The following is a 21,719-nucleotide window of genomic DNA, read 5'->3' on the forward strand; positions in this document are numbered from 1 at the left end:
CTTTATTTTAACACTGTAACAAGTCCTCCGCCTCTCGCCTCCACCTCTCCCCCTCCTTTCCCCATCCTTTCCCCATCCCCTCCCTCCACACCCCCTTCTCCGTCCTATCCAAGGTAAAGTCACGCCCATTTAACGCTGGGTTCCTGCCAGCAGCGCCTCCATCTTTAACGAGGGGTTGACCGGATGCGGCGCCCGTGGACCGGACTTCATTTTATATCATTTATAGCAGGTAAATTTTATAGCGGAGATTTTTTATTTTTTTATTTCAAAATCCTTTGTGCGCACATAAATTTTCTGTGTGCGCTGGTTTCAAAAATTGTGTGTGCCCGCACACGCGCACGGCTTAGAGGGAACATTGCTCCAGATTCAGGGACAGTTTCTTCCCAGCTGTTATCAGGCAACTGAACCATCCCACCACAACCAGAGAGCAGTGCTGAACTTGAACTACCTCATTGGTGACTCTCGGACTATCCTTGATCAGATTTTGCTGGCTTTACCTTGCACTAAACGTTATTCTAGGTATGTTACAAAACTTTCCTTCAGCGGCGCTGCAGATCTGACGCTGCCCGTGTGCGCGACTTTGGCGCCTTTGAGAGGGGGACGGGGGGACGGGGGGGGGGTTTAAAATGCCTTGTTTCTCCAACCTGATCAAATCGATTTATGTCAGGCTGTTCAGATGCTAAAGAATAATCGCTTCGACTGACGTTTTATTACGTTTCTTTTAAACTGCACTGAATATTTTAAGAACAGGAGTAAATTGAAAATAATCTTCTAAAGCCGTCAACGCCGACAACGGGGAAGGATTTCATGTACGGGACAGGTAAAGGAAAGTCGTTTATTTTATATATAAACTTGCTTCTAAGGATGCCTTTAATCAAAATTTCACATTGCGAAAATGTAATTATGTAAATATACGAACCGGCAGTATTTTTCCTGCCAATATGAGGTTTAAATTCACTGCAACTGCAACGTTCCAAACCAGCGCGTTCTACAAAAACCCGCTCGCAAGATGATTAAAATGGCCATTAATTTACTGGAATTAAACACTATATTCCTTCCATTTGGCCTATATTCATGACCATGAGATTTAAAAATCATGTTATATTGTGAATTATTGTGTGAATGTTATTTGAACACTTAGGTTATTTAAAAATGTTAACTTTTTCTTAAGAAATGGATAGATGTTTAGATCTAGTAATTGAATGTTGTATTAGCTACAATTGGGTAACTAACTAATTATATGCTTTAATTTCAGGTCATCCATGTAAGATTGTTTCATATTTGTTTCAGAATGCTTCAATCTATAATAACTGAAAATTTCATTCAGTTCTCTTAATTTTTAAGACGGTTATGGGCTTTTGACTGTCCTTGATCACAGCTTTTGAGTTAAGTCAATGGAAAAGCAATAGGGAACAAGATGCTAACTTCAGAGTATGAAAATGGCCATAACATTTTTAATACTGAAGATATGAAAGTGAATTAGGTGTCAAATTAAACTTATTTTTATGCTTGTTTATCTGATGGGATAAATTGCAAACTTGATTTTAAAAATCTCAACATTTTGTAGCATTGCTAGTTATTCCGTTATCATGTATCTGTACACTGTAAATGGCTGGATTGTCTTTCTGCTGACTGGTTAGCCCGCAACATAAAGCCTTTCACTGTACCTCGGTACACGTGACAATAAACTAAACTCAACTGAAGCAGCATCTCATTCTGCAGGTGCTTCCTCCACATGACGTTCAGCCTTTCCTCTGGGGGAGGGGGGCACGAAACTCTGCAGAAGGGTCTGGCCCCGAGATGTCGCCCCATCCATTCACCCTCCTCCTCCTCTCCACAGATGCTGCCTGTCCCGCTGAGTTACTCCAGCACCGTGTGGTTGACGTCAGGTGGCGGGCGGGCGCGCGAGGTGGCCTGCGTGCGGGAGCGCGCGTTTCCCGGCGTGCCCGGCGGCGCGATGGCGGTTGGCCCTGAGCGCGCGGGTTGCGATTGAGAGGCGCGCGCGCGGGCAACGGGCAACGGCGGCAACGGCCTGACCCCCCCCTGACCCTCCCCCACCCGCACCCGCCCCCCCACCCGCACCCGCCCACACGCCCCCCGCCCCCCCCCACACGCGCACGCACGCGGGCCGGCAACAGGTCAACCGCCAACTACTGACACTAACTAGTGAGTGACTGCGCTAACTTATTAACTCCGCGGGCGGCGGTGGGAGGGCAGGAGACGGGGCTGGGAAGGGGGAGAGTGGGGTATAGGAGGGAGGAGGAGGGTATGCAAGGGGTATGAAGGGGGAGAAGAGAAGGGTAGGAAGGGGGCGAGGAGGGTATGAAGGGGGGTAGGAAGGAGGATAGGAGGGGGGAAGGAGGGGGAGAGGATGGTATGAAGGAGAGGGGGAGAAGAGAAGGGTAGGAAGGGTGGGGGACGGTATCAAGGAGGATAGGAAGGGGGAGAGGAGGGTATGGATGGTAGGAGGGGGTGAGGATGGTATGAAGGGGAGAGGAGGGTAGGGGAGGACTAGTGTAGTGAGGTGGGGGATTGGTGCAGGGATGGATAGTGGGCATGCAGGTGCAGCAGGCAGTGAAGAAAGCGAATGGTATGCTAGCTTTCATAGCAAAAGGATTTGAGTATAGGAGCAGGGAGGTTCTATTGCAGTTGTAGAGGGTCTTGGTGAGACCACACCTGGAGTATTGCGTACAGTTTTGGTCTCCAAATCTGAGGAAGGACATTATTGCCATAGAGGGAGTGCAGAGAAGGTTCACCAGACTGATTCCTGGGATGTCAGGACTGTCTTATGAAGAAAGACTGGATAGACTTGGTTTATACTCTCTAGAATTCAGGAGATTGAGAGGGGATCTTATAGAAACTTACAAAATTCTTAAGGGGTTGGACAGGCTAGATGCAGGAAGATTGCTCCCGATGTTGGGGAAGTCCAGGACAAGGGGTCACAGCTTAAGGATAAGGGGGAAATCCTTTAAAACCGAGATGAGAAGAACTTTTTTCACACAGAGAGTGGTGAATCTCTGGAACTCCCTGCCACAGAGGGTAGTCAAGGCCAGTTCATTGGCTATATTTAAGAGGGAGTTAGATGTGGCCCTTGTGGCTAAGGGGATCAGAGGGTATGGAGAGAAGGCAGGTACGGGATACTGAGTTGGATGATCAGCCATGATCATATTGAATGGCGGTGCAGGCTCGAAGGGCCAAATAGCCTACTCCTGCACCTAATTTCTATGTTTCTATGATATGATGACTGGGGGGGGGCGGTGAGGGCAGTGTGTGTGTGACAGCTCAGGGAGGTTGGGGTGAGGGGGAAGGACCTGGGAGTCTAGAGGAGTCAAATGACAGCTGTGGCTGGAGGAATGGTGGCGGCAGTGAGGGGGTGGGACTGGGTTTGATGGGGATGGATGGGGTGTGGAGGATGGGACTGTTTAAAGTGTGGGTCTGGATTAGAGGAAAAAACAAAGTTCTGGAGGAACAACGGGTTCGGCAGCATTCGTGGAGGCAAAGGGCCGGGTGGCGTTTCAGGTTGGGAATCTTGAGCTCTCCAACATTGTGTCTCCGGGTCGGGATCTGCGGGAGTCGAAATGGGTTGAGTGGATGGAGCTGGTGAGTGGATCAGGCAAAGTGGGAGATGTATCGGAGTGGGGTTTTGTTGTTAAATGTGGAGACAATGAGGAATGGGAGGAGGGAAGTTGGTGGGAATGGTGGATTTGGCCTGATGGTGCCATTGCATGAGGGAAAATAGCGCTTCAAGGGCTGTGGGAGGGGGGGGGGGGGGGATTGGTGGTGGTAGTTGGAGAGACAGCTCAGCAGGGTGGTGATTATTGTTCGGGATGTGATTATGCCAGAAGCTGAGGTGGAGGTGAGTGTCAGTATTGTGTGCTGGCATATATGTCAGCCCCTGGTGGAGTGAGTGGCCTCATTGCTGTGGGCATGAGATTGAGGGTTGGAGATGTCATTCAGTGGGGTTGGGATGACGAACTGGTGCTGAGGGTTAAGGATTGTAAAATGTTAATGTTGGTATAAGGGGATCGGGGTGTGTTTGGGAGTAATTAGTGATGGAGATCTAGTGGGATATGTGGATTGATGCAGAGGTTGTGCTGGTGGGATCATTTGGGTTGCATACATTGGGATTGGGCAGAATGGTCTGGATAAGGCTTGGGTGGAATAGTCTGATAGATGGGAGAGGTGTACCTGGCTGGGATAGCAGGATAATCAGAACAAAGAGGGAAACAGTGTGATTGTCAGAGCAAGGTATATGTTCGTGTGGGGTTTGAGTGCATGGTTATGTCAGAGCAAGTCGGTGTGTTAGGAGAGATAGCCTTACACAGTCAGTAGCACGGAGCTTTTAAGATCAAAGGGAGATGGGTGAAGGAAAGATTCAATCAAATCACAGACAAAGGTCAGGGGAGCCCTTTTCTATTGGGATAATCTGTTCCAGCATTTTGTTATCTTTGCCAATGGTGGCAGAGCGACTCTACCTTTTTGTGTCTCTTTTGTCCTGGACCAGTGTATTCTCTTCCCTTTTCTCACCCTATGACCAAAGGATTCCTTGCTTTGGGTAAATATGTACTGTGACACCAAAACTGACCAGATGTGTGAGAAACATTGTCATTTTCTGTTACTTGGAGTTTGAATATGTGTGTACAATGTATCTGTGAAATATGCCATGGATTGATCATTTTTCAGGTGGATTTTTGTTAACCTATACACTTTTTTTGGTCTATAACCTTGCTGATTGTTACTTCCTTCAGTACAGTGTATGAAGGGTTTAACTTTTCAGATGAAAAGGTTGTGGTTCTCGGTTTGTGGCTTTGGTCTCTGGCTTGTGGCTTTGGTCTCTGGCTTGTGGCTTGTGGCTTTGGTCTCTGGCTTGTGGCTTTGGTCTCTGGCTTGTGGCTTTGGTCTCTGGTTTGTGCTGTTCAAGGCTCTCAACAAAAATGTGCAATCGGATCTTTACTGTTTGCATTAAGACCAGTCAGTCTATTGTATGTCTTCCTAATTGCCTGCTTCACGTGCATATTGGCCTTCAGTAACGTGTACAAGGAGACCTAGTTGCTTTTGACTGTCTACTTTTCCCTATCTCTCTCTTTTACACATTACCCATTAAAACTCAGCATTTGTTTTTCCCTAACAAAGTGGATAATCTCACATTTTTCCATATTATGCTCCACCTGCCATGTTGTAACTCATTTAACTTGTCAGTGCCCCATGTTCTAGCGGGGATAGAGGTACGAAGATAGGACATATAAATGTGTGGCTGAATATTTGGTGCAGGGATTCGTATTTTTGACTATTGGGACCTTTCCTGGGGCAGGGTGACCTATACAAGCGGGATGGATTGCATCTGAACTGGATGCAACTTCAGGGCTCTCACTTAACTTTTTTCTCTGATGCCAGCCGGGCAACCTAGGCAGCTTTTTAGGTTGCCAAATGACAGTTTAGGTGGTCATTTTAAGACGGCTTGCATGACGCGTGTGATAATGTGCTCGGATGAAGTGCGTAGCTACCAGTCGGAATTATGCTCAATGAAGCATTCACATATTATTTCTGCTTCAAATAAAGTCACAAACTAAACATTCACCAACCAAGACATGATATATCCCACAATGACATGGGATTACAATACAGCAAAATTACAATACAGTATCTCAACTCTTTTTACACGTTGCAATGAATGCAATTTCTATTATTTCTTTCCACTTCCAAACAAACATGTGGTTGGATTATTCAGCGTATGATCAACCTCGGTGAGACCAAGCGCAGGCTTGGCGATCGCTTTGCTCAACACCTCCACTCAGTTTGCAATAACCAACCCGATCTCCCGGTGGCTCAGCACTTTAACTCCCCTTCCCATATCGAATCCAACCTTTCTGTCCTGGGCCTCCTCCATGGCCAGAGTGAGGCCCACCACAAATTGGAGGAACAGCACTTCACATTACGCTTGGGTAGTTTACACCCCAGCGGTATGAACATTGGCTTCTCCAATCTCAGGTAGTCCTTGCTTTCTCCCTCCTTCCTCTCCCATTCCCAGCTCTCCCACAGCCTATCTCCACCTCTTCCTTTCTTCCCCCCACCCCCCCGACATCAGTCTGAAGAAGGGTCTTGACCCAAAACGTCGCCTATTCCTTCGCTCCACAGATGCTGCCTCACCCGCTGATTTTCTCCAGCTTTTTTGTCCACCACCCATTCACACAAGTTCTGTTATCCCACTTTCCTCACCCATTCCCTACACATTAGGGACAATTTTACAGAGGCAAGTTAACTGACAAAGCCAATGCGTCTTTGAGATGTGGGAGGAAACCCACACGCTTGCAGGGAGAATGTGCAAATTCAACACAGACAGTGCCCGAGGATAGGACCTAACACAGATCTCTGGCGTGTGAGGCAGCAAGTCTACCAGCTGTGCCACTATATTTTGTTTTCCAACACACAAAAAATTATATGTTAATAACTTTGGTTATTAAAAAAAATAAACTATCCATTTTCGGTCTTAAATCTCTTAAGTGATGTCTTGTCCCCCTGTATGTTTTAATTCAGTTCAAGACTATGTGGCAGTACATTGTACATAACGTTGCTGCCTAAAAGTGCCAGAGACCCAGAATTGATCCTGAATATGGGTGCTGTCTGCATGGAGTTTGCTCCTTTTCCCTTTGATCGCATGGGTTTTCTCCGGGTGCTCTTGTTTCCTTCCACATTCCAAAGGTGTGCAGGAAACTTTTTCAGACCCAACCCAAAATGTAATATTTTCCTTTTGTCCAGAGATTCTGTCTGACCTGTTGAGTTACTCCAGTCTATCTTCAGTTTAAACCAACATCTGCAGTTCCTTCCTACACACACAATATCATATGATAGAACTTTATTAATCCCAGGTATATATGAGTATATATATTATACGCGCGTGCACACACACTCATACACACACACACACACACACACACACACACACACACACACACACGTAAATATACACTGTTTTGTTTACTTGTTTATAACATTGTTTACAGATGTACTATGTTTACATATTCTGTAGTGCTGCTGCAAATAAGGACTTCATTGTTCTAACTGGGACGTGAGAGAATAAATCACTCTTGACTCTTGACTTGCGTCGCTAATGTGTAGGATAGAGCTAGTGTACTGGTGATCGGTGGTCGGCATGGACTCGGTGGGCCGATGGGCCTGTTTCCGCACAGTATCTTTAAATTAAACTAAAAACACTAAAACCAGAGTGAGTCTAAAGAAGGGTCTCTACCCGAAACGTCATCCAATTTCTTCTATCCAGAGATACTGGCTGCTTCCTGGAGTTCCCCCGCACAATTAAAGCATGAAATAGTCTTCACCCTACCATAGTAAAGGGCCTGTCCCACGGGCGTCATTTGCGCGTCGCGCAGATTGCGCACAAAGATTTTGTCCATCCCAAAATTCTGGAGCGACCGCGCGTCACTGCCAACGTCACCACGCACCATGCGCGCGTAATGCGCACCATGCGCGCATCATGATGCGTGCGTCGTGTCGCGTAAATTATGTCGCGCAAATGATGCCCAAGTGGGACAGGCCCTTTACCCAACCAGACGCAACTAAATTTGCTGGAGAAACTCAGCAGGTGAGGCAGCAACTATGGGGCGAAGGAAATGGGCGACGTTTCGGGTTGAGACCCTTCTTCAGACTGATGTGGGGGAGGGAAGAAGAAAGGAAGAGGCGCAGACAGTGGGCTGTGGGAGAGCTGGGAAGGGGAGGGGAAAGAAGGAGAAAGCAGGGACTACCTGAAATTGGAGAAGTAACTGTTCATACTGCTGGGGTGTAAACTACCCAAGCAAAATATGAGGTGTTGCTCCTCCAATTTACGGTGGGCCTCACATTGGCCATGTAGGAGGCCCAGGACAGAAAGGTCGGATTCGGAAAGGGAGGGGGAGTTGAAGTGTTGAGCCACCGGGAGATCAGGTTGGTTATTGCGAACCGAGCAGAGGTGTTGGGCGAAGCAATCGTCAAGCCTACGCTTGGTCTCACCGATGTAGAGCAGCTGGCACCTAGAGCAGCGGATGCAATAGATGAGGTTTGAGGAGGTGCAGGTGAACCTCTGCCGCACCTGGAAAGACTACTTGGGTGCTCTGGATGGAGTCAAGGGGGGAGGTAAAGCGACAAGCGTAGCATTTCCTGCGGTTGCAAGGAAAGTGCCAGGAGAGGGGGTGGTTTGGGTGGGAAGGGACAAATTGACCAGGGAGTTACAGAGGGAGCGGTCTCTGCGGAAAGCCAAAAGGGGAGGAGATGGGAAGATGTGGACAGTAGTGGGATCACGCTGGAGGTGGCAAAAATGTCGGAGGATTATCTGTTGTATGTGACGGCTGGTAGGGTGGAAGGTGAGGACAAGGGGGACTCTGCCCTTGTTACGAGTGGGGGGATGAGGAATGAGAGCAGAGTTACGGGGTATAGAAGAGACCCTGGTGGGAGCCTCATCTATAGTGGGACGGGGAACCCCCGTTCCCTAAAGAATGAGGACATCTCCGATGCCCTGATTTGGAAGCCAGGGGTGGGAGTTTTAAGGTAGCTCTTTTTTCCCAAGAAGTGCTTAAGTCCACCCTCCACCACCTCCAGTTTAAATTCTATTTGGAATATTTTTGGAGGACCAGGAAACCAAGAAGCAAGAGTCACTCCAGGGAGTTACTCCAGCTCCAGGGAGTGATTCTGCGTTGGGTTTCAGCGGTGGCGGCGACCGGACAGCAATGGTGGCCAGATCTACCACAATGCAAAGGGAGGGAGAAATTACCCCGCGCGGAGCATATGCAAGGCGGCCGATGATGTGCTGGCCATGGTTGTGCGCATATGCAAGGCGGCTGGCCGTGCCTGCGGATGAGGAGCAGCCAGAGAGCGGAGACTCGGCTGCCCGGACACGGATGGCGGGCAGAGACGGAGAGTGACAGAGAGAGAGAGAGATAGAGAGAGGGGCCAAGCTGGGCAAAATGACACGGCTTTTAGGTTGCCCGGTGGGACTTTAGGTGGCCAATAGCAACCGGGCAACCGTTAATTTTGAGCCCTGAACGTATCGTTGGAGGGAGGTGCTACTCAGCATTGGGGGATGGGAACTAGAGTGCAATGGCAGCAAATGTAAGAAATGATGGGAAGTTAGAGCATGACCAATAAGTCTCAAAGGAAGTACAGGCAGGGAGAGATTAAGGAATGTGGTGAAACTATTGGGCTGAAATGTGTTTATTTCAACACAAGGAGTATCATGGGTAAAACAGATTAATTTAGAGCCTGGATGAGTGCTTGGGACTATGTTGTGGCCATTACTGAGATCTGATTGTGACGGACATGAATGGCAGTTCAACGTTTCAAGGTTTTGATGTGTCTGGTGCGATAGAGAGGAAACTAAAAGAGGTGGGGGAGTTGCTCTCCTAATCAAGGTGAATATCGTAGTGGCACTCACAGAGGACATACTGGAGGGTTGATCTGCTGAGTTGTTAAGGGTGGAGTTCAAATATAAGAAAGATGCAATCGCTTATATGAGATGATATAGGATAAAGGGTATTTAAGAATAAAGGCGTAGACTATTTTCTAAATGGGGAGAGAATCCAAAAATCGGAGGTGCAAAGGGACTTGGGAGTGCTGGTGCAGAATTCCCAAAAAGTGAATCTGGAGTAGTAAATCGGTAGTAAAGAAAGCAAACTCAATGCTCGCATTTATTTCAAGAGGGCTTTTATACAAAAACAGGGATGTAATGTTGAGGCTCTATAAGGCGCTGATCAGGCCACATTTGGAATATTGTAAGCAATTTTGGGCACCGTATCTGAGGAAGGATGTGCTGGCTCTTGGAGAGGGTCCAGAAGAGGTTTACAAGAATGATCCCAGGAATGTGTAGGTTAACCTAAGATGAGGTTGTGTCAGCACTGGGCATGTGCTCACTGGAGTTTAGAAGAATGAGGAGGGATCTAATTGAAACATACAGAACAGTGAAAGGCTTGGATAGAGTGGATGTGGAGAGGATGTTTCCATTAGTGGGAGAGTCGAGGACTAGAGGACATAGAATTAAATTACGTTATTTTAGACTATTTTAGAAAGGAGATGAGGAGAAATTTGTTTGATCAGAGGGTGGTGAATCTGTGGAATTATTTGCCACAGAAGGCTGTGGCGGCCAAGTCAATGGATATTTTGAATGCAGAGATAGATAGATTCTTGATTGGTATGGGTGTCAGAGGTGATGGGGAGAAGGCAGGAGAATGGGGATAGGAGGGAGAGATAGATCACCCATGATTGAATGGAGGATTAGACTTGATGGGCCAAATGGCCTAATTCTACTATTCCATATGACCCCCCCCCTCCCTCCCCTCCCCCCAATAACCAGTGAGGGGTAGAAGGGGTAGAAGAACAGTTTGTAGACAGATTATGGAAAGATGCAAAAGTGGTTTGGGGCAACTAACTTTCCCAATATTGACTGGAACCTCTACTTAATGCAAAATGCTTAGACAGGATAGAATTTGTTAGGTGTGACCAAGAAGTTTTACTAAAACATTATGTGCATAGTCTAACCCTTGAAGGACCATACTTAATTTGGTTTAGAGATATAACGTGGAAGCAGGCCCTTCGACACACTGGAGCACCCGGAGGAAATCCATGCGGTCACAGCGAGAATGTGCAAACTCGATACAGACAGCACCGTAGTCAGGATCGACTCCGGTCTATGGCACTGAAAGGCAGTAACTCTACTGCTACTTAGCTGTGCTACCCGAAACTAGACCAGGAAAGAAGCCTGGTCAGATGACTGGTGTTTCAATGGAAGAACATTTGGGGAATGCTGATCACAACTTCACAAGGTTTAAGAATTATTTAAATAGGTAGAGGTCTTGAACTTCGGGAAGGTACTAAATTGGAGTAAATCAGATAACGAGGCAGGAGCTAGGAGAGTAGTTATTGGAGAAGTTGACAATGAACGTGGAAGTTGTTTAAACACCATTGATCGAAGTTCAGGCACGGAATGTTTGGATAAGGAGAGGGATGAGAACGGCAAGGTAAGAGAACCTTGAACGAATAGAGAGGTTGTAAACTTGGTTAAAAAGATGAAGTGTTATGTATGATTTGAGAAAATGAAAGTAGACAGGGCCTTTGAGGAATATAAAAAATAGGAAAGATCTCGAACAGGTGATTAGAAGACGGTGGTGCAAGGTGGTGGCATGGTTGCTGCCTTACTGCACCAGGTTAGATCCTGACTATGGGTGCTTTCTGTACGGAGTTTGTATATTCTTCCTGTGACCTGCGTGGGTTTTCTCTGGGATCGCCGGTTTCCTCCCGCAGCCCAAAGACGTAGGTTAATTGGCTTGGTATAATTGTAAATTGTCCCTAGTATGTAGGATAGTGTTAGTGTCCGGGATCGATTGTCGGCGTGGACTCGGTGGGCTAAAGGGCCTGTTTCTGCGTTGTATCTTTAAACTAAACTAAAGAGCCAATAGGGCCATGAAATGTATTTGGCACGTTGGATTAAAGTAAATCTAAGAGCTGTTTATACGTACATTAATAGCAAGAGGGTAACCAATGAGAAGGTTGGACCACCCCAGGATAAATTATGGAATTTGTGCTTGGAGTCAGAGGATGTAGGCGAGGCACTAAACCAGTACTTTGCATCTGTATTCACAAAGGGGAAGGATGTGGAGGACAGTGAGATAAGTGTGGAGATTACCAGTATGCAAGGGCTGTTTGTAATTGAAAGGGGTGGCGTGGGGGCTCTTGAAGAGCAATAAGGTAGATAAGTCCCCTGGGCCACATGGCATACAGTGCCCTCTATAATGTTTGGGACAAAGACCCATCATTTATTTATTTGCCTCTGTACTCCACAATTTGAGATTTGTAATAGAAAAAAATATCACATGTGTTGAAAGCGTCCATTGTCAGATTTTATTAAAGGCCATTTTTATACATGTCGGTTTCACCATGTAGAAATTACAGCAGTGTTTATACATAGTTCCTCCATTTCAGGGCACCATAATGTTTGGGACACAGCAATGTCATGTGAATGAAAGTAGTCATGTTTAGTATTTTGTTGCAAATCCTTTGCATGCAATGACTGCGTGAAGTCTGCATTCATGGACATCACCAGTTGCTGGGTGTCTTCTCTGGTGATGCTCTGCCAGGCCTGTATTGCAGTCATCTTTAGCTTATGCTTGTTTTGGGGGCTAGTCCCCTTCAGTTTTCTCTTCAGCATATAAAAGGCATGCTTAATTGGGTTCAGATCAGTTGATTGACTTGGCCACTCAAGAATTTACAATTTTTAGCTTTGAAAACTCCCTTGTTTCTTTAGCAGTATATTTGGGATCATTGTCTTGCTGTAGGATGAACCGCCGGCCAATGAGTTTTGAGGCATTTGCTTGAACTTGAGCAGATAGGATGTGTCTATACCCTTCAGAATTCATTATGCTACTACCATCAGCAGTTGTATCATCAATGAAGATAAGTGAGCCAGTTCCTTTAGCAGCCATACATGCCCAGGCCATAACACCCCCACCACCATGTTTCACAGATGAGGTGGTATGCTTTGGATCTTGGGCAAGTTCCTTCACTCCTCCATACTTTGCTCTTGCCATCACTCTGATATGTTAATCTTTGTCTCATCTGTCCACAAGACCTTTTTCTAGAGCTGTGGTTGCTCTTTTAAGTACTTCTTGGCAAACTGTAACCTGGCCATCCTATTTTTGCAGCTAACCAGTGGTTTGCATTTTGCAGTGTAGCCTCTGTATTTTTGTTCATGAAATCTTCTGCAGACAGTGGTCATTGACAAATCCACACCTGAAGGTTTCTGATCTGTCGGACAGGTATTTGGGGATTTTTCTTTATTATAGAAAGAATTCTTCTGTCATCAGCTACGGAGGTCTTCCTTGGCCTGCCAGTCCCTTTGCAATTAGTAAGCTCACCAGTGTTCTCTTTCTTCTTAATGATGTTCCAAACAGTTGATTTTGGTAAGCCTAAGGTTTGGCTGATGTCTCTAACAGTTTTATTCTTGTTTCTCAGTCTCATAACGGCATCTTTGACTTTCGTTGGCACAACTTTGGTCCTCATGTTGATAAACAGCAATAAAAGTTTCCAAAGGTGATGGAAAGACTAGGTGCTGAGAGCTCTCTTATACCTGCATGAAGGATGCAATTAAACAAACCTGAGCAATTACAAACGCCTGAGAAGCCATGTGTCCCAAACATTATGGTGCCTGGAAATGGGGGGGACTATGTATAAACACAGCTGTAATTTCTACATGGTGAAACCAAAATGTATATAAATGGCCTTTAATAAAATCTGACAATGTGCACTTTAACCACATGTGATTTTTTTCTATTACAAATCTCAAATTGTGGAGTACAGAGGCAAATAAGTAAATTATGGGTCTTTGTCCCAAACATTATGGAGGTCATTGTATATCCCCCGTTATTAAGACAGGCAAGAGAGCAAATTACAGGGGCCTTGACAAATACTTTTGCAACTTCTTTTGCCACAGATGAGGTCTTGGTGAACTGGGGAGTAGTCACAATTCTTCCTTTGCTTGGGAAGGGTAGACATAATTATAGGCTGGTGAGCTTCACGTCAGTGGTAGGGAAGCCATTTGATACGATTTATTTCCTTTTGGAAGGGAATGGGCTAATTAGGGGCAATCCGCATGGCTTTGTATGTAGCAGGTCCTGTCTTGCTGACGATCAAAGGTGATGAGGGTAAGCTGGTGGACGTTTAGTACGGCATTCGATAAAGATTTTAGTACGACATTTGATAAAGTTCCACATGGTAGGCTGGTCCAAAAATCAAGAAGTGCAGGAGTCATTGTGACTTGGTTGTATTGATTCTGAACTGGCTTACTCATAGAAGATAAGGGGTTGTGGTGGAACGGGGTATAAGTCAAATCATACCATACACTAGTATAATAGGTTGTCTTCTGGAACAGCACACAGAGAGTCTCTGCATTCCTGTGCCATCTTGCAGCTTCCGAGTCTCTAAAACATTTGCCCAAAGAGGGTTGCAATTTCTAAATTCTCACTTTAAGGCCCGATGTTTTGGCAGCAGTATTGATGAATAAAAGGTTTGGCCTGAACCAGGACAGATGTGCTGCCTGTTGAAATAACCTCGTCTATCAGGTGTCTGGGAGCAGGTTAAGGTTGGATGGATTAGATCACTGGTTTTGGCTGGGTAGCTTGTTGGTGGAATCACCCTTATCTCTGCTGCCCCAGTGGCAGTGCTTCTGTTCTTCTAAAGATATGACTGGAACATTAGCAAAACCATCTTGTTGTATGGAATGCAAGAACATAGAGTATATACTCAAAGCTTGGTCATTTTGCAAGCAAGAACTTGAGAAGCATATTACTGATTGAGTAGTTGCTCTGTGCCGAGGGGCTGCACTGCAGAGGTGACTGGGATAGATTCTCCAAATACTTGAGTGCATATGGACTGTTGTAAATCCTGTGTCCAGATCACTGGCTAATGGATTGGTATAGAAAAACAGTTGCACAAATAAAAATCAGTAATTCACTTCTCGCAGGCAACTGAATTCGAGGGGTAGATTCTGTATCGAGGACACAGACACTAGATGCTGGAATCTGAAGCAAAATATGAAGGCTCAGCAGGTTGGACATATCTGTGACGGGAAATGGATGGTCAAGAGTCAAGAGAGTTTTATTGTCATGTGTCCCAGATAGGAACAATGAAATTCTCACTTTTTTGACATTTTGGGTTGAGACTTGCTGAGTTTGCCGAGTTCTTCCAAAGCTCATTTTTTTGCTCCTGGTCTTTTATTTGATTGGTTGCATGGTACGGCCTTCAAGCGGTTACTGGTCCACACCCGATGAGATTTGCAAAATCCAGTAGAATGGATAGATGTGGGGATTGGCAGGAGAAGAGGAATTGAGTTGCAGGATCAACTCATGTCAGAGGATCCTTGAGGGAGTATGTACCTTCTGTTCCTTTACTCTTTTTCCTTTGTTCACTTGGATGACCAAATGTTGCCCTGCATGGATATTTAATTATGTACAGATTTCAGTATAAATCATAAACATAATTATATATGCATTAAATAACCACGGCAACATCATGATCACATTTAAACTGTTTTATGAAATCTGACATGCAGAACTGGTATTTGCGGTACAGTACATGTGTGTGCTGTTTGTTAACTTTCATTAGGACAGTCGAAGGAAGGCAAAATAACCTGAGGATTCAAAACAATCCTAAAGCAGGAAAGAAGACTTGGAAATCGCACGATAACCTAGAATCTGCACATTAGCACACACAGCAGTCCAATGTAAATAAGGAAAAGAATGGATCCTCTGCCAAGTTATCCAACCAAGCACTTCTTGTCCAATACGAGGATACAGTTGGCAAAAATCGATGACCATAAAATGATCAGGAATGACTGTATACAGAAGAGGAAGACATGCAAGGAGGTAATAAATACTGAGCATAAATGTATCCCAGCAAGGGGGAAAGTTTCTAAAGGAGAAGGACATTATTTATGGTTCGTTCAGTAAGGCAAGAGCATAATATGGGCTACCTGAAATTAGAAAGTTCAGTATTTATACCATTATTTGATATGAGGTAATATTCTTCTAGTTTGTGTCTGGCCTCGGTCTGACAGGCGAGAAGAGCAAGGAATGACTGGTTGGTATGGGAATGGGGAATTGAAATGGCATTCAAATGAATTGAATCCTTTATTTATTTGTCATTCAGACCTTTCGGTCTGAACGAAATGCTGTTGCCTGCAGCCATACATGTAATAATAACAAGACACACAATAAACAAATGAGAGGTCAAGATGGCCATTGCAGGGTTCTCACTTCTTCTCTGTTTCCAGCCGGGCAACCGAGCCAGCTTTTTAGGTTGCCAAATGACAGTTTTGGTGGTCATTTAAGACGGCTTGCATGACGCGTGCGATAATGTGCTCGGACGAAGTGCGTAGTTACCAGTCGCAATTATGCTCAATGAAACTTTCACATATTATTTCTGCTTCAAATAAAGTCACAAACTAAACATATTCACCAATCAAGACATGATATATACCACAATGACATGGAGCAAAATTGTAATACAATATCTCAACTCTTTTTACACGTTGCAATGAATGTAATTTCTATTATTTCTTTGCACTTCCAAACAAAAATGTGGTTGGATTATTCAGCGTATGATCAACCTCGGTGAGACCAAGCGCAGGCTTGGCGATCTAGTCGCACAGCACCTCCAATCAGTTCGCAATAACCAACCTGATCTCCCGGTGGCTCAGCACTTCAACTCCCCGTCCCATTCTGAATCCAACCTTTCTGTCCTGGGTATTACGCTTGGGTAGTTTACACCCCAGCGGTATGAACATTGGCTTCTCCAATTTCAGGTAGTCCTTGCTTTCTCCCTCCTTCCCCTCCCATTCCCAGCTCTCCCACCTCTTCCTTTCTTTCCCCCCCCCCTCCCCGACATTAGTCTATAGAATGGTCTTGACCCGAAACGTCGCATATTCCTTCGCTCCATAGATGCTGCCTCGCCCGCTGATTTTCTCCAGCTTTTTTGTCTACCACCCATTCACACAAGTTTTGTTATCCCACTTTCCTCACCCACTCCCTACACATTAGGGGCAATTTTAAAGAGAGAAGTTAATCTACAAAGCCAATGCGTCTTTGGGATGTGGGAGGGAACCCACACGCTTGCAGGGAGAATGTGCAAATTCAACACAGACAGTGCCCGAGGGCAGGATTGCACACAGATCTCTGGAGTGCGAGGCAGCAAGTCCACCAGCTGTGCCACTATATTTTGTTTTCCAGCACACAATAAATTATACGTTGATAACTTTGGTTACTAAAAAAAATAAACTATCCATTTTCAGTCTTAAATCTCTAAGTGATGTCTTGTCCCCCTTTACAGCTACTGTGTGTTTTAATTCAGTTCAAGACTATGGGGCCATAAAGTTGCTGCCTAAAAGTGCCAGAAACCCGGAATTGATCCTGAATATGGGTGCTGAATGTATGGAGTTTGCTCCTTTTCCCTTTGATCGCATGTGTTTTCTCCGGGTGCTCTTGTTTCCTTCCACATTCCAAAGGTGTGCAGGAACCTTTTTCAGACCCAACCCAAAACGTAATATTTTCCTTTTATCGAGAGCTTCTGTCTGACCTGTTGAGTTACTCCAGGTTTTTGTGTCTATCTTCAGTTTAAACCAGCATCTGCAGGTCCTTCCTACACACACAATACTATACGATAGAACTTTATGAATCCAGGAGGGAAATTGTGTGTGTGTGTGTGTGTATATATATTACACTCACACGTGCATGCACACACATATATATAGTTATATATTCTTATATAAATATACACTTTGTTTTCTCGTTTATAACGTTGTTTACAGAGTACTATGTTTACATATTCTGTTGTGCTTCTGCAAGTAAGGATTTCATTGTTCTACCTGGGACATGAGGGAATAAAACACACTTGACTCTTGACTTGCGTCGCTAATGTGTGGAATAGAACTAGTGTACGGGTGATCGGTTGTCGGCGTGCTCGGTGGGCCGAAGGGCCTGTTTCCATGCTGTATCTTTAAATTAAACTAAAACCAGAGGGAGTCTAAAGAAGTCTAAAGAAGGGTCTCTACCCGAAACGTCACCCAATTTCTTCTATCCAGAGATGTTGGCTGCTCCATGGAGTTCCCCCACACAAAGCATGGAATCGTCTTCACCCTACCATAGTTACCCAACCAGATGCAACTAAATTTAAGGTAGCTCTTTTTTCCCCCAAGAACCCTTTTTTGCTTAATTCCAAGTCAAGAGTCAAGAGAGTTTTATTGTCATGTGTCCCAGATAGGCCAATGAAATTCTTGCTTGCTGCAGCACAACAGAATATGTAAATATAATACAGAACAGGAGATAAAAGTTCAGTGTGTCCATACACCATAGACCATATATATACACAATAAATAAACGGATAAAGTCCAATAGGCTGTTATTGTTCAGAGTTTGGAGTTTGGTGGTGGACCCTCCACCACCTCCAGTTTAAATTCCATTTGGAATATTTTTGGAGGACAAGGAAACCAAGAAGCAAGAGTTACTCCAGCTCCAGGGAGTGATTTTGCGTTCGGTTTCAGCGATCGTTGCGAGGCGGCGACTGGACAGCAATGGCGGCCAGATCTCCCACAATGCAAAGGGAGGGTGAAAGTGCCCGGTGCCGACCAGTTGCCGTGGCAGTGCGCATGTGCAGGGCGGCTGATGATGTGCTGGCTGTGGTTGTGCGCATGTGCAGGGGGAGGATGTGCAGGCCGTAGCAGTGCGCATGTGTAATGCGGCCGGCCGTGCCGGCGGATGAGGAGCGGCCGGAGAGCGGAGACCTGGAGGCCCGGACACGGATGGCGGGCCGAGACGGAGAATGACAGAGAGAGAGATAGAGAGGGGTGCCCGCTCAGAGTTGAACGGCAGATGTCCCGGGTGCTTGCCAAGCCGGGCAAAATGACACGGCTTTTAGGTTGCTCGGCGGGACTTTAGGTGGCCATTGGCAACCGGGCAACCGTTAATTTCGAGCCCTGCATTGCGAACAGAACATAGGTGTGCAAAATGGTTGACTAGTCACTGGTTTACTTCTATTTCTAATGTTCTTCCAACAAAAACAACGTATTTACCAATAAACTTTTAATTGCCATTTCACGTTATTTGGAGATGACTGTCTGCAGCTAATGTAGCATTCCTGGGATAAATGCAGCACGATGAATTCTATATCAGTATTGTCCTCCCTAGAGTCAAAAGCCTTGTGAAGAATTCAATTAAATTCATATAAAATATGACATAATGTCAACAGTCAGAAGCAGATCTTCAGGAGCAGCCGGAGACAAATGCTCCGTTTATGATTCCACTTGCAAGTGAGTCGACCTACAGCAAATTAACTCGCGGTGACGGCAGTGGATGCAGCTAAAACTCCATTTACCATTTCATGTATTCTACTTGACACCTTTAAGTTGTTGGACTGGTTCATGTTAAAGCATTCAGCAACCAACCTAAATGAGTATACCAGTGTCATCACAGTTTTCAACAGTAAGCGTGTAGCATATTACATTCCAAAGAAGTCAATCTTTAGGTAGTTAGCAGCACTAACGTTCACCGCCTCTCTGGTACCGAAGGTCAATCTGAGTGTTCCCTAACCAGAAACATGGATGAACCCTGAGATTCACTCCCTGGTGAAGACCAAGGCTGAGGCGTTCAAGTCACATGATTACAACCTGTGCAGGAAATCCAGTTCTGACCTTTGCAAAGCTATCAGGAACACGGGGAGACAATTCAAGACCAAGCTGGAGATGCAGACTGACCACAGAAACCTGTCAAATGTACCAAGACATGCATACTATATAACAGGTGACAAAACTATGCCCAGCAGAATCACTGGCATCAACACATCATAATCATACTTTATTAGCTAAATATGTTTTGCAACATACGAGGAATTTGATTTGCCTTACAGTCATACTTATAAAATTAATGGAAATCTCTTGCATTACAGTTAAGAGTTGCTGGAAGTGCAGAGGTTTATGAAAGTGGATACATTTAGAATATTGGGTTCAGCCCTGGCACCATGTTATAGGAAAGATATTATCAAGGTTGAAAGGGTTCAAAAAAGATTTACGAGGATGTTGCCAGGACTAGAGGGTGTGAGCTATAGGGAGAGGTTGAGTAGGCTGGGTCTCTATTCCATGGAGCGCAGAAGGATGAGGGGAGATCTTATAGCGGTATCCAAAAATATGAGAGGTAGATCTTTGTAGGGGATTCGAGGGCCAGAGGACATAGGTCCAAGGTGAAGGGGAAAAGATTTAATAGGGTTCCGAGGGATAACTTTTTCACACGAAGGGTGGTGGGTGTATGGAACAAGTTGCCAGAGGAGGTAGTTGAGGCTGGGACCATTCCATCATTTAAGAAACAGTTAGGACAGGTTTGGAGTGATATGGACCAAGCGCAGGCAAGTGGGACTAGTGTAGCTGGGACATTGTTGGTCGGTGTGGGCGAGTTGGGCCGTATCTGTATCACTCTATGGGAAGGGTGACGCCACTTGCGGCAGCCTCGCCAGCAGTTAGTCCATCCTTTCACCCTTTTTGTTATTTTTAGTCTGTCCAAAAGTATATTTTTGGAGGTTTCTTAGTCTATTTTATGTGGGAGGTGGGGAGGGGGAAGAGGGGAAACTGTTTCTGTTGGAATGATTTAACTCGCGTACAGTGATTAAGATCAGTGAGTGACACGGAGCTACAGTTTCCCAGTCACTTCCAGGTCGAGGATGCGTCTTTTCTCCGAGTCGCATCTCCGCCCCCCCCCTCCCTCGCAGCGGCCTACCAACTGGATTGGCGCAGCCTTTCCTGCCGGAGACCGGCCGGAGCTTCAGCAGCAGTGCAGCACTGAATTCCATCACGGAGCGGGCGATCCCTTACCGGGGATCGCGTGTTGTGGCTCCGGAGTGTTGGGCCTGCTGCCTTAACATTGTGGAGCTGTGGTTTGCAGAGCTTCTGGCCGCGGTTGGTGCTGAGTCTAACATCGCGGAGTCCTGGGACCCTTTGCCGCGGGTCGCCAGTGTTGGAGCTCCGTCCAGCTTGGCCTGTGGACTTCGGGAGCCTCGGCCTCCGGTAGGAAGAGGCTGATTCGGAAACTCCAAGCCACTGAGGGTGTTATTCCGTTCCGACGTCAGAATTCTGGAGAGGGCCTGAACATCAGGTAACTGTGGAGGACTCAAAGGCCCCAACCACGGGTGAACAATGAGGAAAATAACTGAACTTTATTGCCTTCCATCACAATGGGAACGTTGATTCCGCTGTGTGGGGATGTTTATGTTAAACTCTATCGTGTATTGTGTTCCTTTTTATTCGTATGGCTGTATGGTAACTCAAATCTCACTGTACCAATAAATGTAACTGAAGGTCCTGCCCTGGGTTCAACTTCCCAACCACACCTCGCTTATATCTAAATTAAACTCCAGTTGCCCAACTCAAGGCTACATATAACATGCGACAATAACTTGACTTGACTTGAACTTGACTAAATAGCCTGGGTTTGGTCAGATATATCCAAGGACACTTTGGGAAGCTAGAGAATAAATTGCAGTAATCCCGGATTAGATACAAATGAGGTGCTTGAAGACTGAGGTGGCCATTGTTTTGTCTATTTAAGAAGGGCTGCGAAGAAAAACTTGGGAACTATAAGCCTGAATCCTATAACCCTAAAAACCAGCAAGGCTGACATATGTGGTAAGAAAATTACTGGAGAGGTTTCTGAGGGTTCTGTGTGTCGGAGATTGTGTTTCACAGATTTCAGTGAAATATTTGGAAGTAACCAAAGGACAAAGACAAGGACATTTATTGTCACATACACCAATTGGTGTAGTGAAATTTGAGTTGCCATTTGCAGCACACCAATAAAAATAAAACACAACATTAAAGAATTTAACATTGAACATAAAAACAATGGTTCCCACTGTGAGGGAAGGTAACAAAGTCCAGTCCTCTTCCTCTTGTTCACCCATGGTCGGGCCTATTGAGGCCTCCTCAGTCGCCGCGACTGCGGCCTGGTGTTTCAGGCCCTCTCGCCGGATGATGGAGCTCCGGTGTCGGAAGAACACTCTTCAGCGGCTTGGAGTGTCTGGAACGGCCGCTTCCTATCCAGAGACCACGGCTCCCGTCGAGAGATCCCAGGCTCCGCGGTGTTTAAAAGTCAGCGCCGCCCGCGGCTGGACACTGCTCAACTACAGCTCTGCGATGTTGAAGTCGGAGGTCT

General features: G+C 45.7%; 1 protein-coding gene across 3 annotated transcripts in view; it reads left to right on the forward strand.

Annotated features, from left to right (window-relative positions):
• The first annotated feature begins 210 nt into the window (after positions 1 to 210).
• The window catches only part of tjap1 (tight junction associated protein 1), a 123,401-nt gene continuing 101,892 nt past the window's right edge, over positions 211 to 21,719 (forward strand). For 2 of the 3 annotated variants that reach the window (XM_033020522.1, XM_033020525.1), the window contains exon 1: positions 2,078 to 2,166. The gene's annotated coding sequence lies outside the window, so the exon portion shown is untranslated. Of the gene's footprint in view, positions 230 to 2,077; positions 2,167 to 21,719 lie in introns of those variants that run through there. The other variant, XM_033020524.1, reaches the window with a different exon arrangement.

This window comes from Amblyraja radiata, chromosome 5, assembly GCF_010909765.2.
Source record: "Amblyraja radiata isolate CabotCenter1 chromosome 5, sAmbRad1.1.pri, whole genome shotgun sequence".
In the NCBI taxonomy this organism is placed as follows: domain Eukaryota; kingdom Metazoa; phylum Chordata; class Chondrichthyes; order Rajiformes; family Rajidae; genus Amblyraja; species Amblyraja radiata.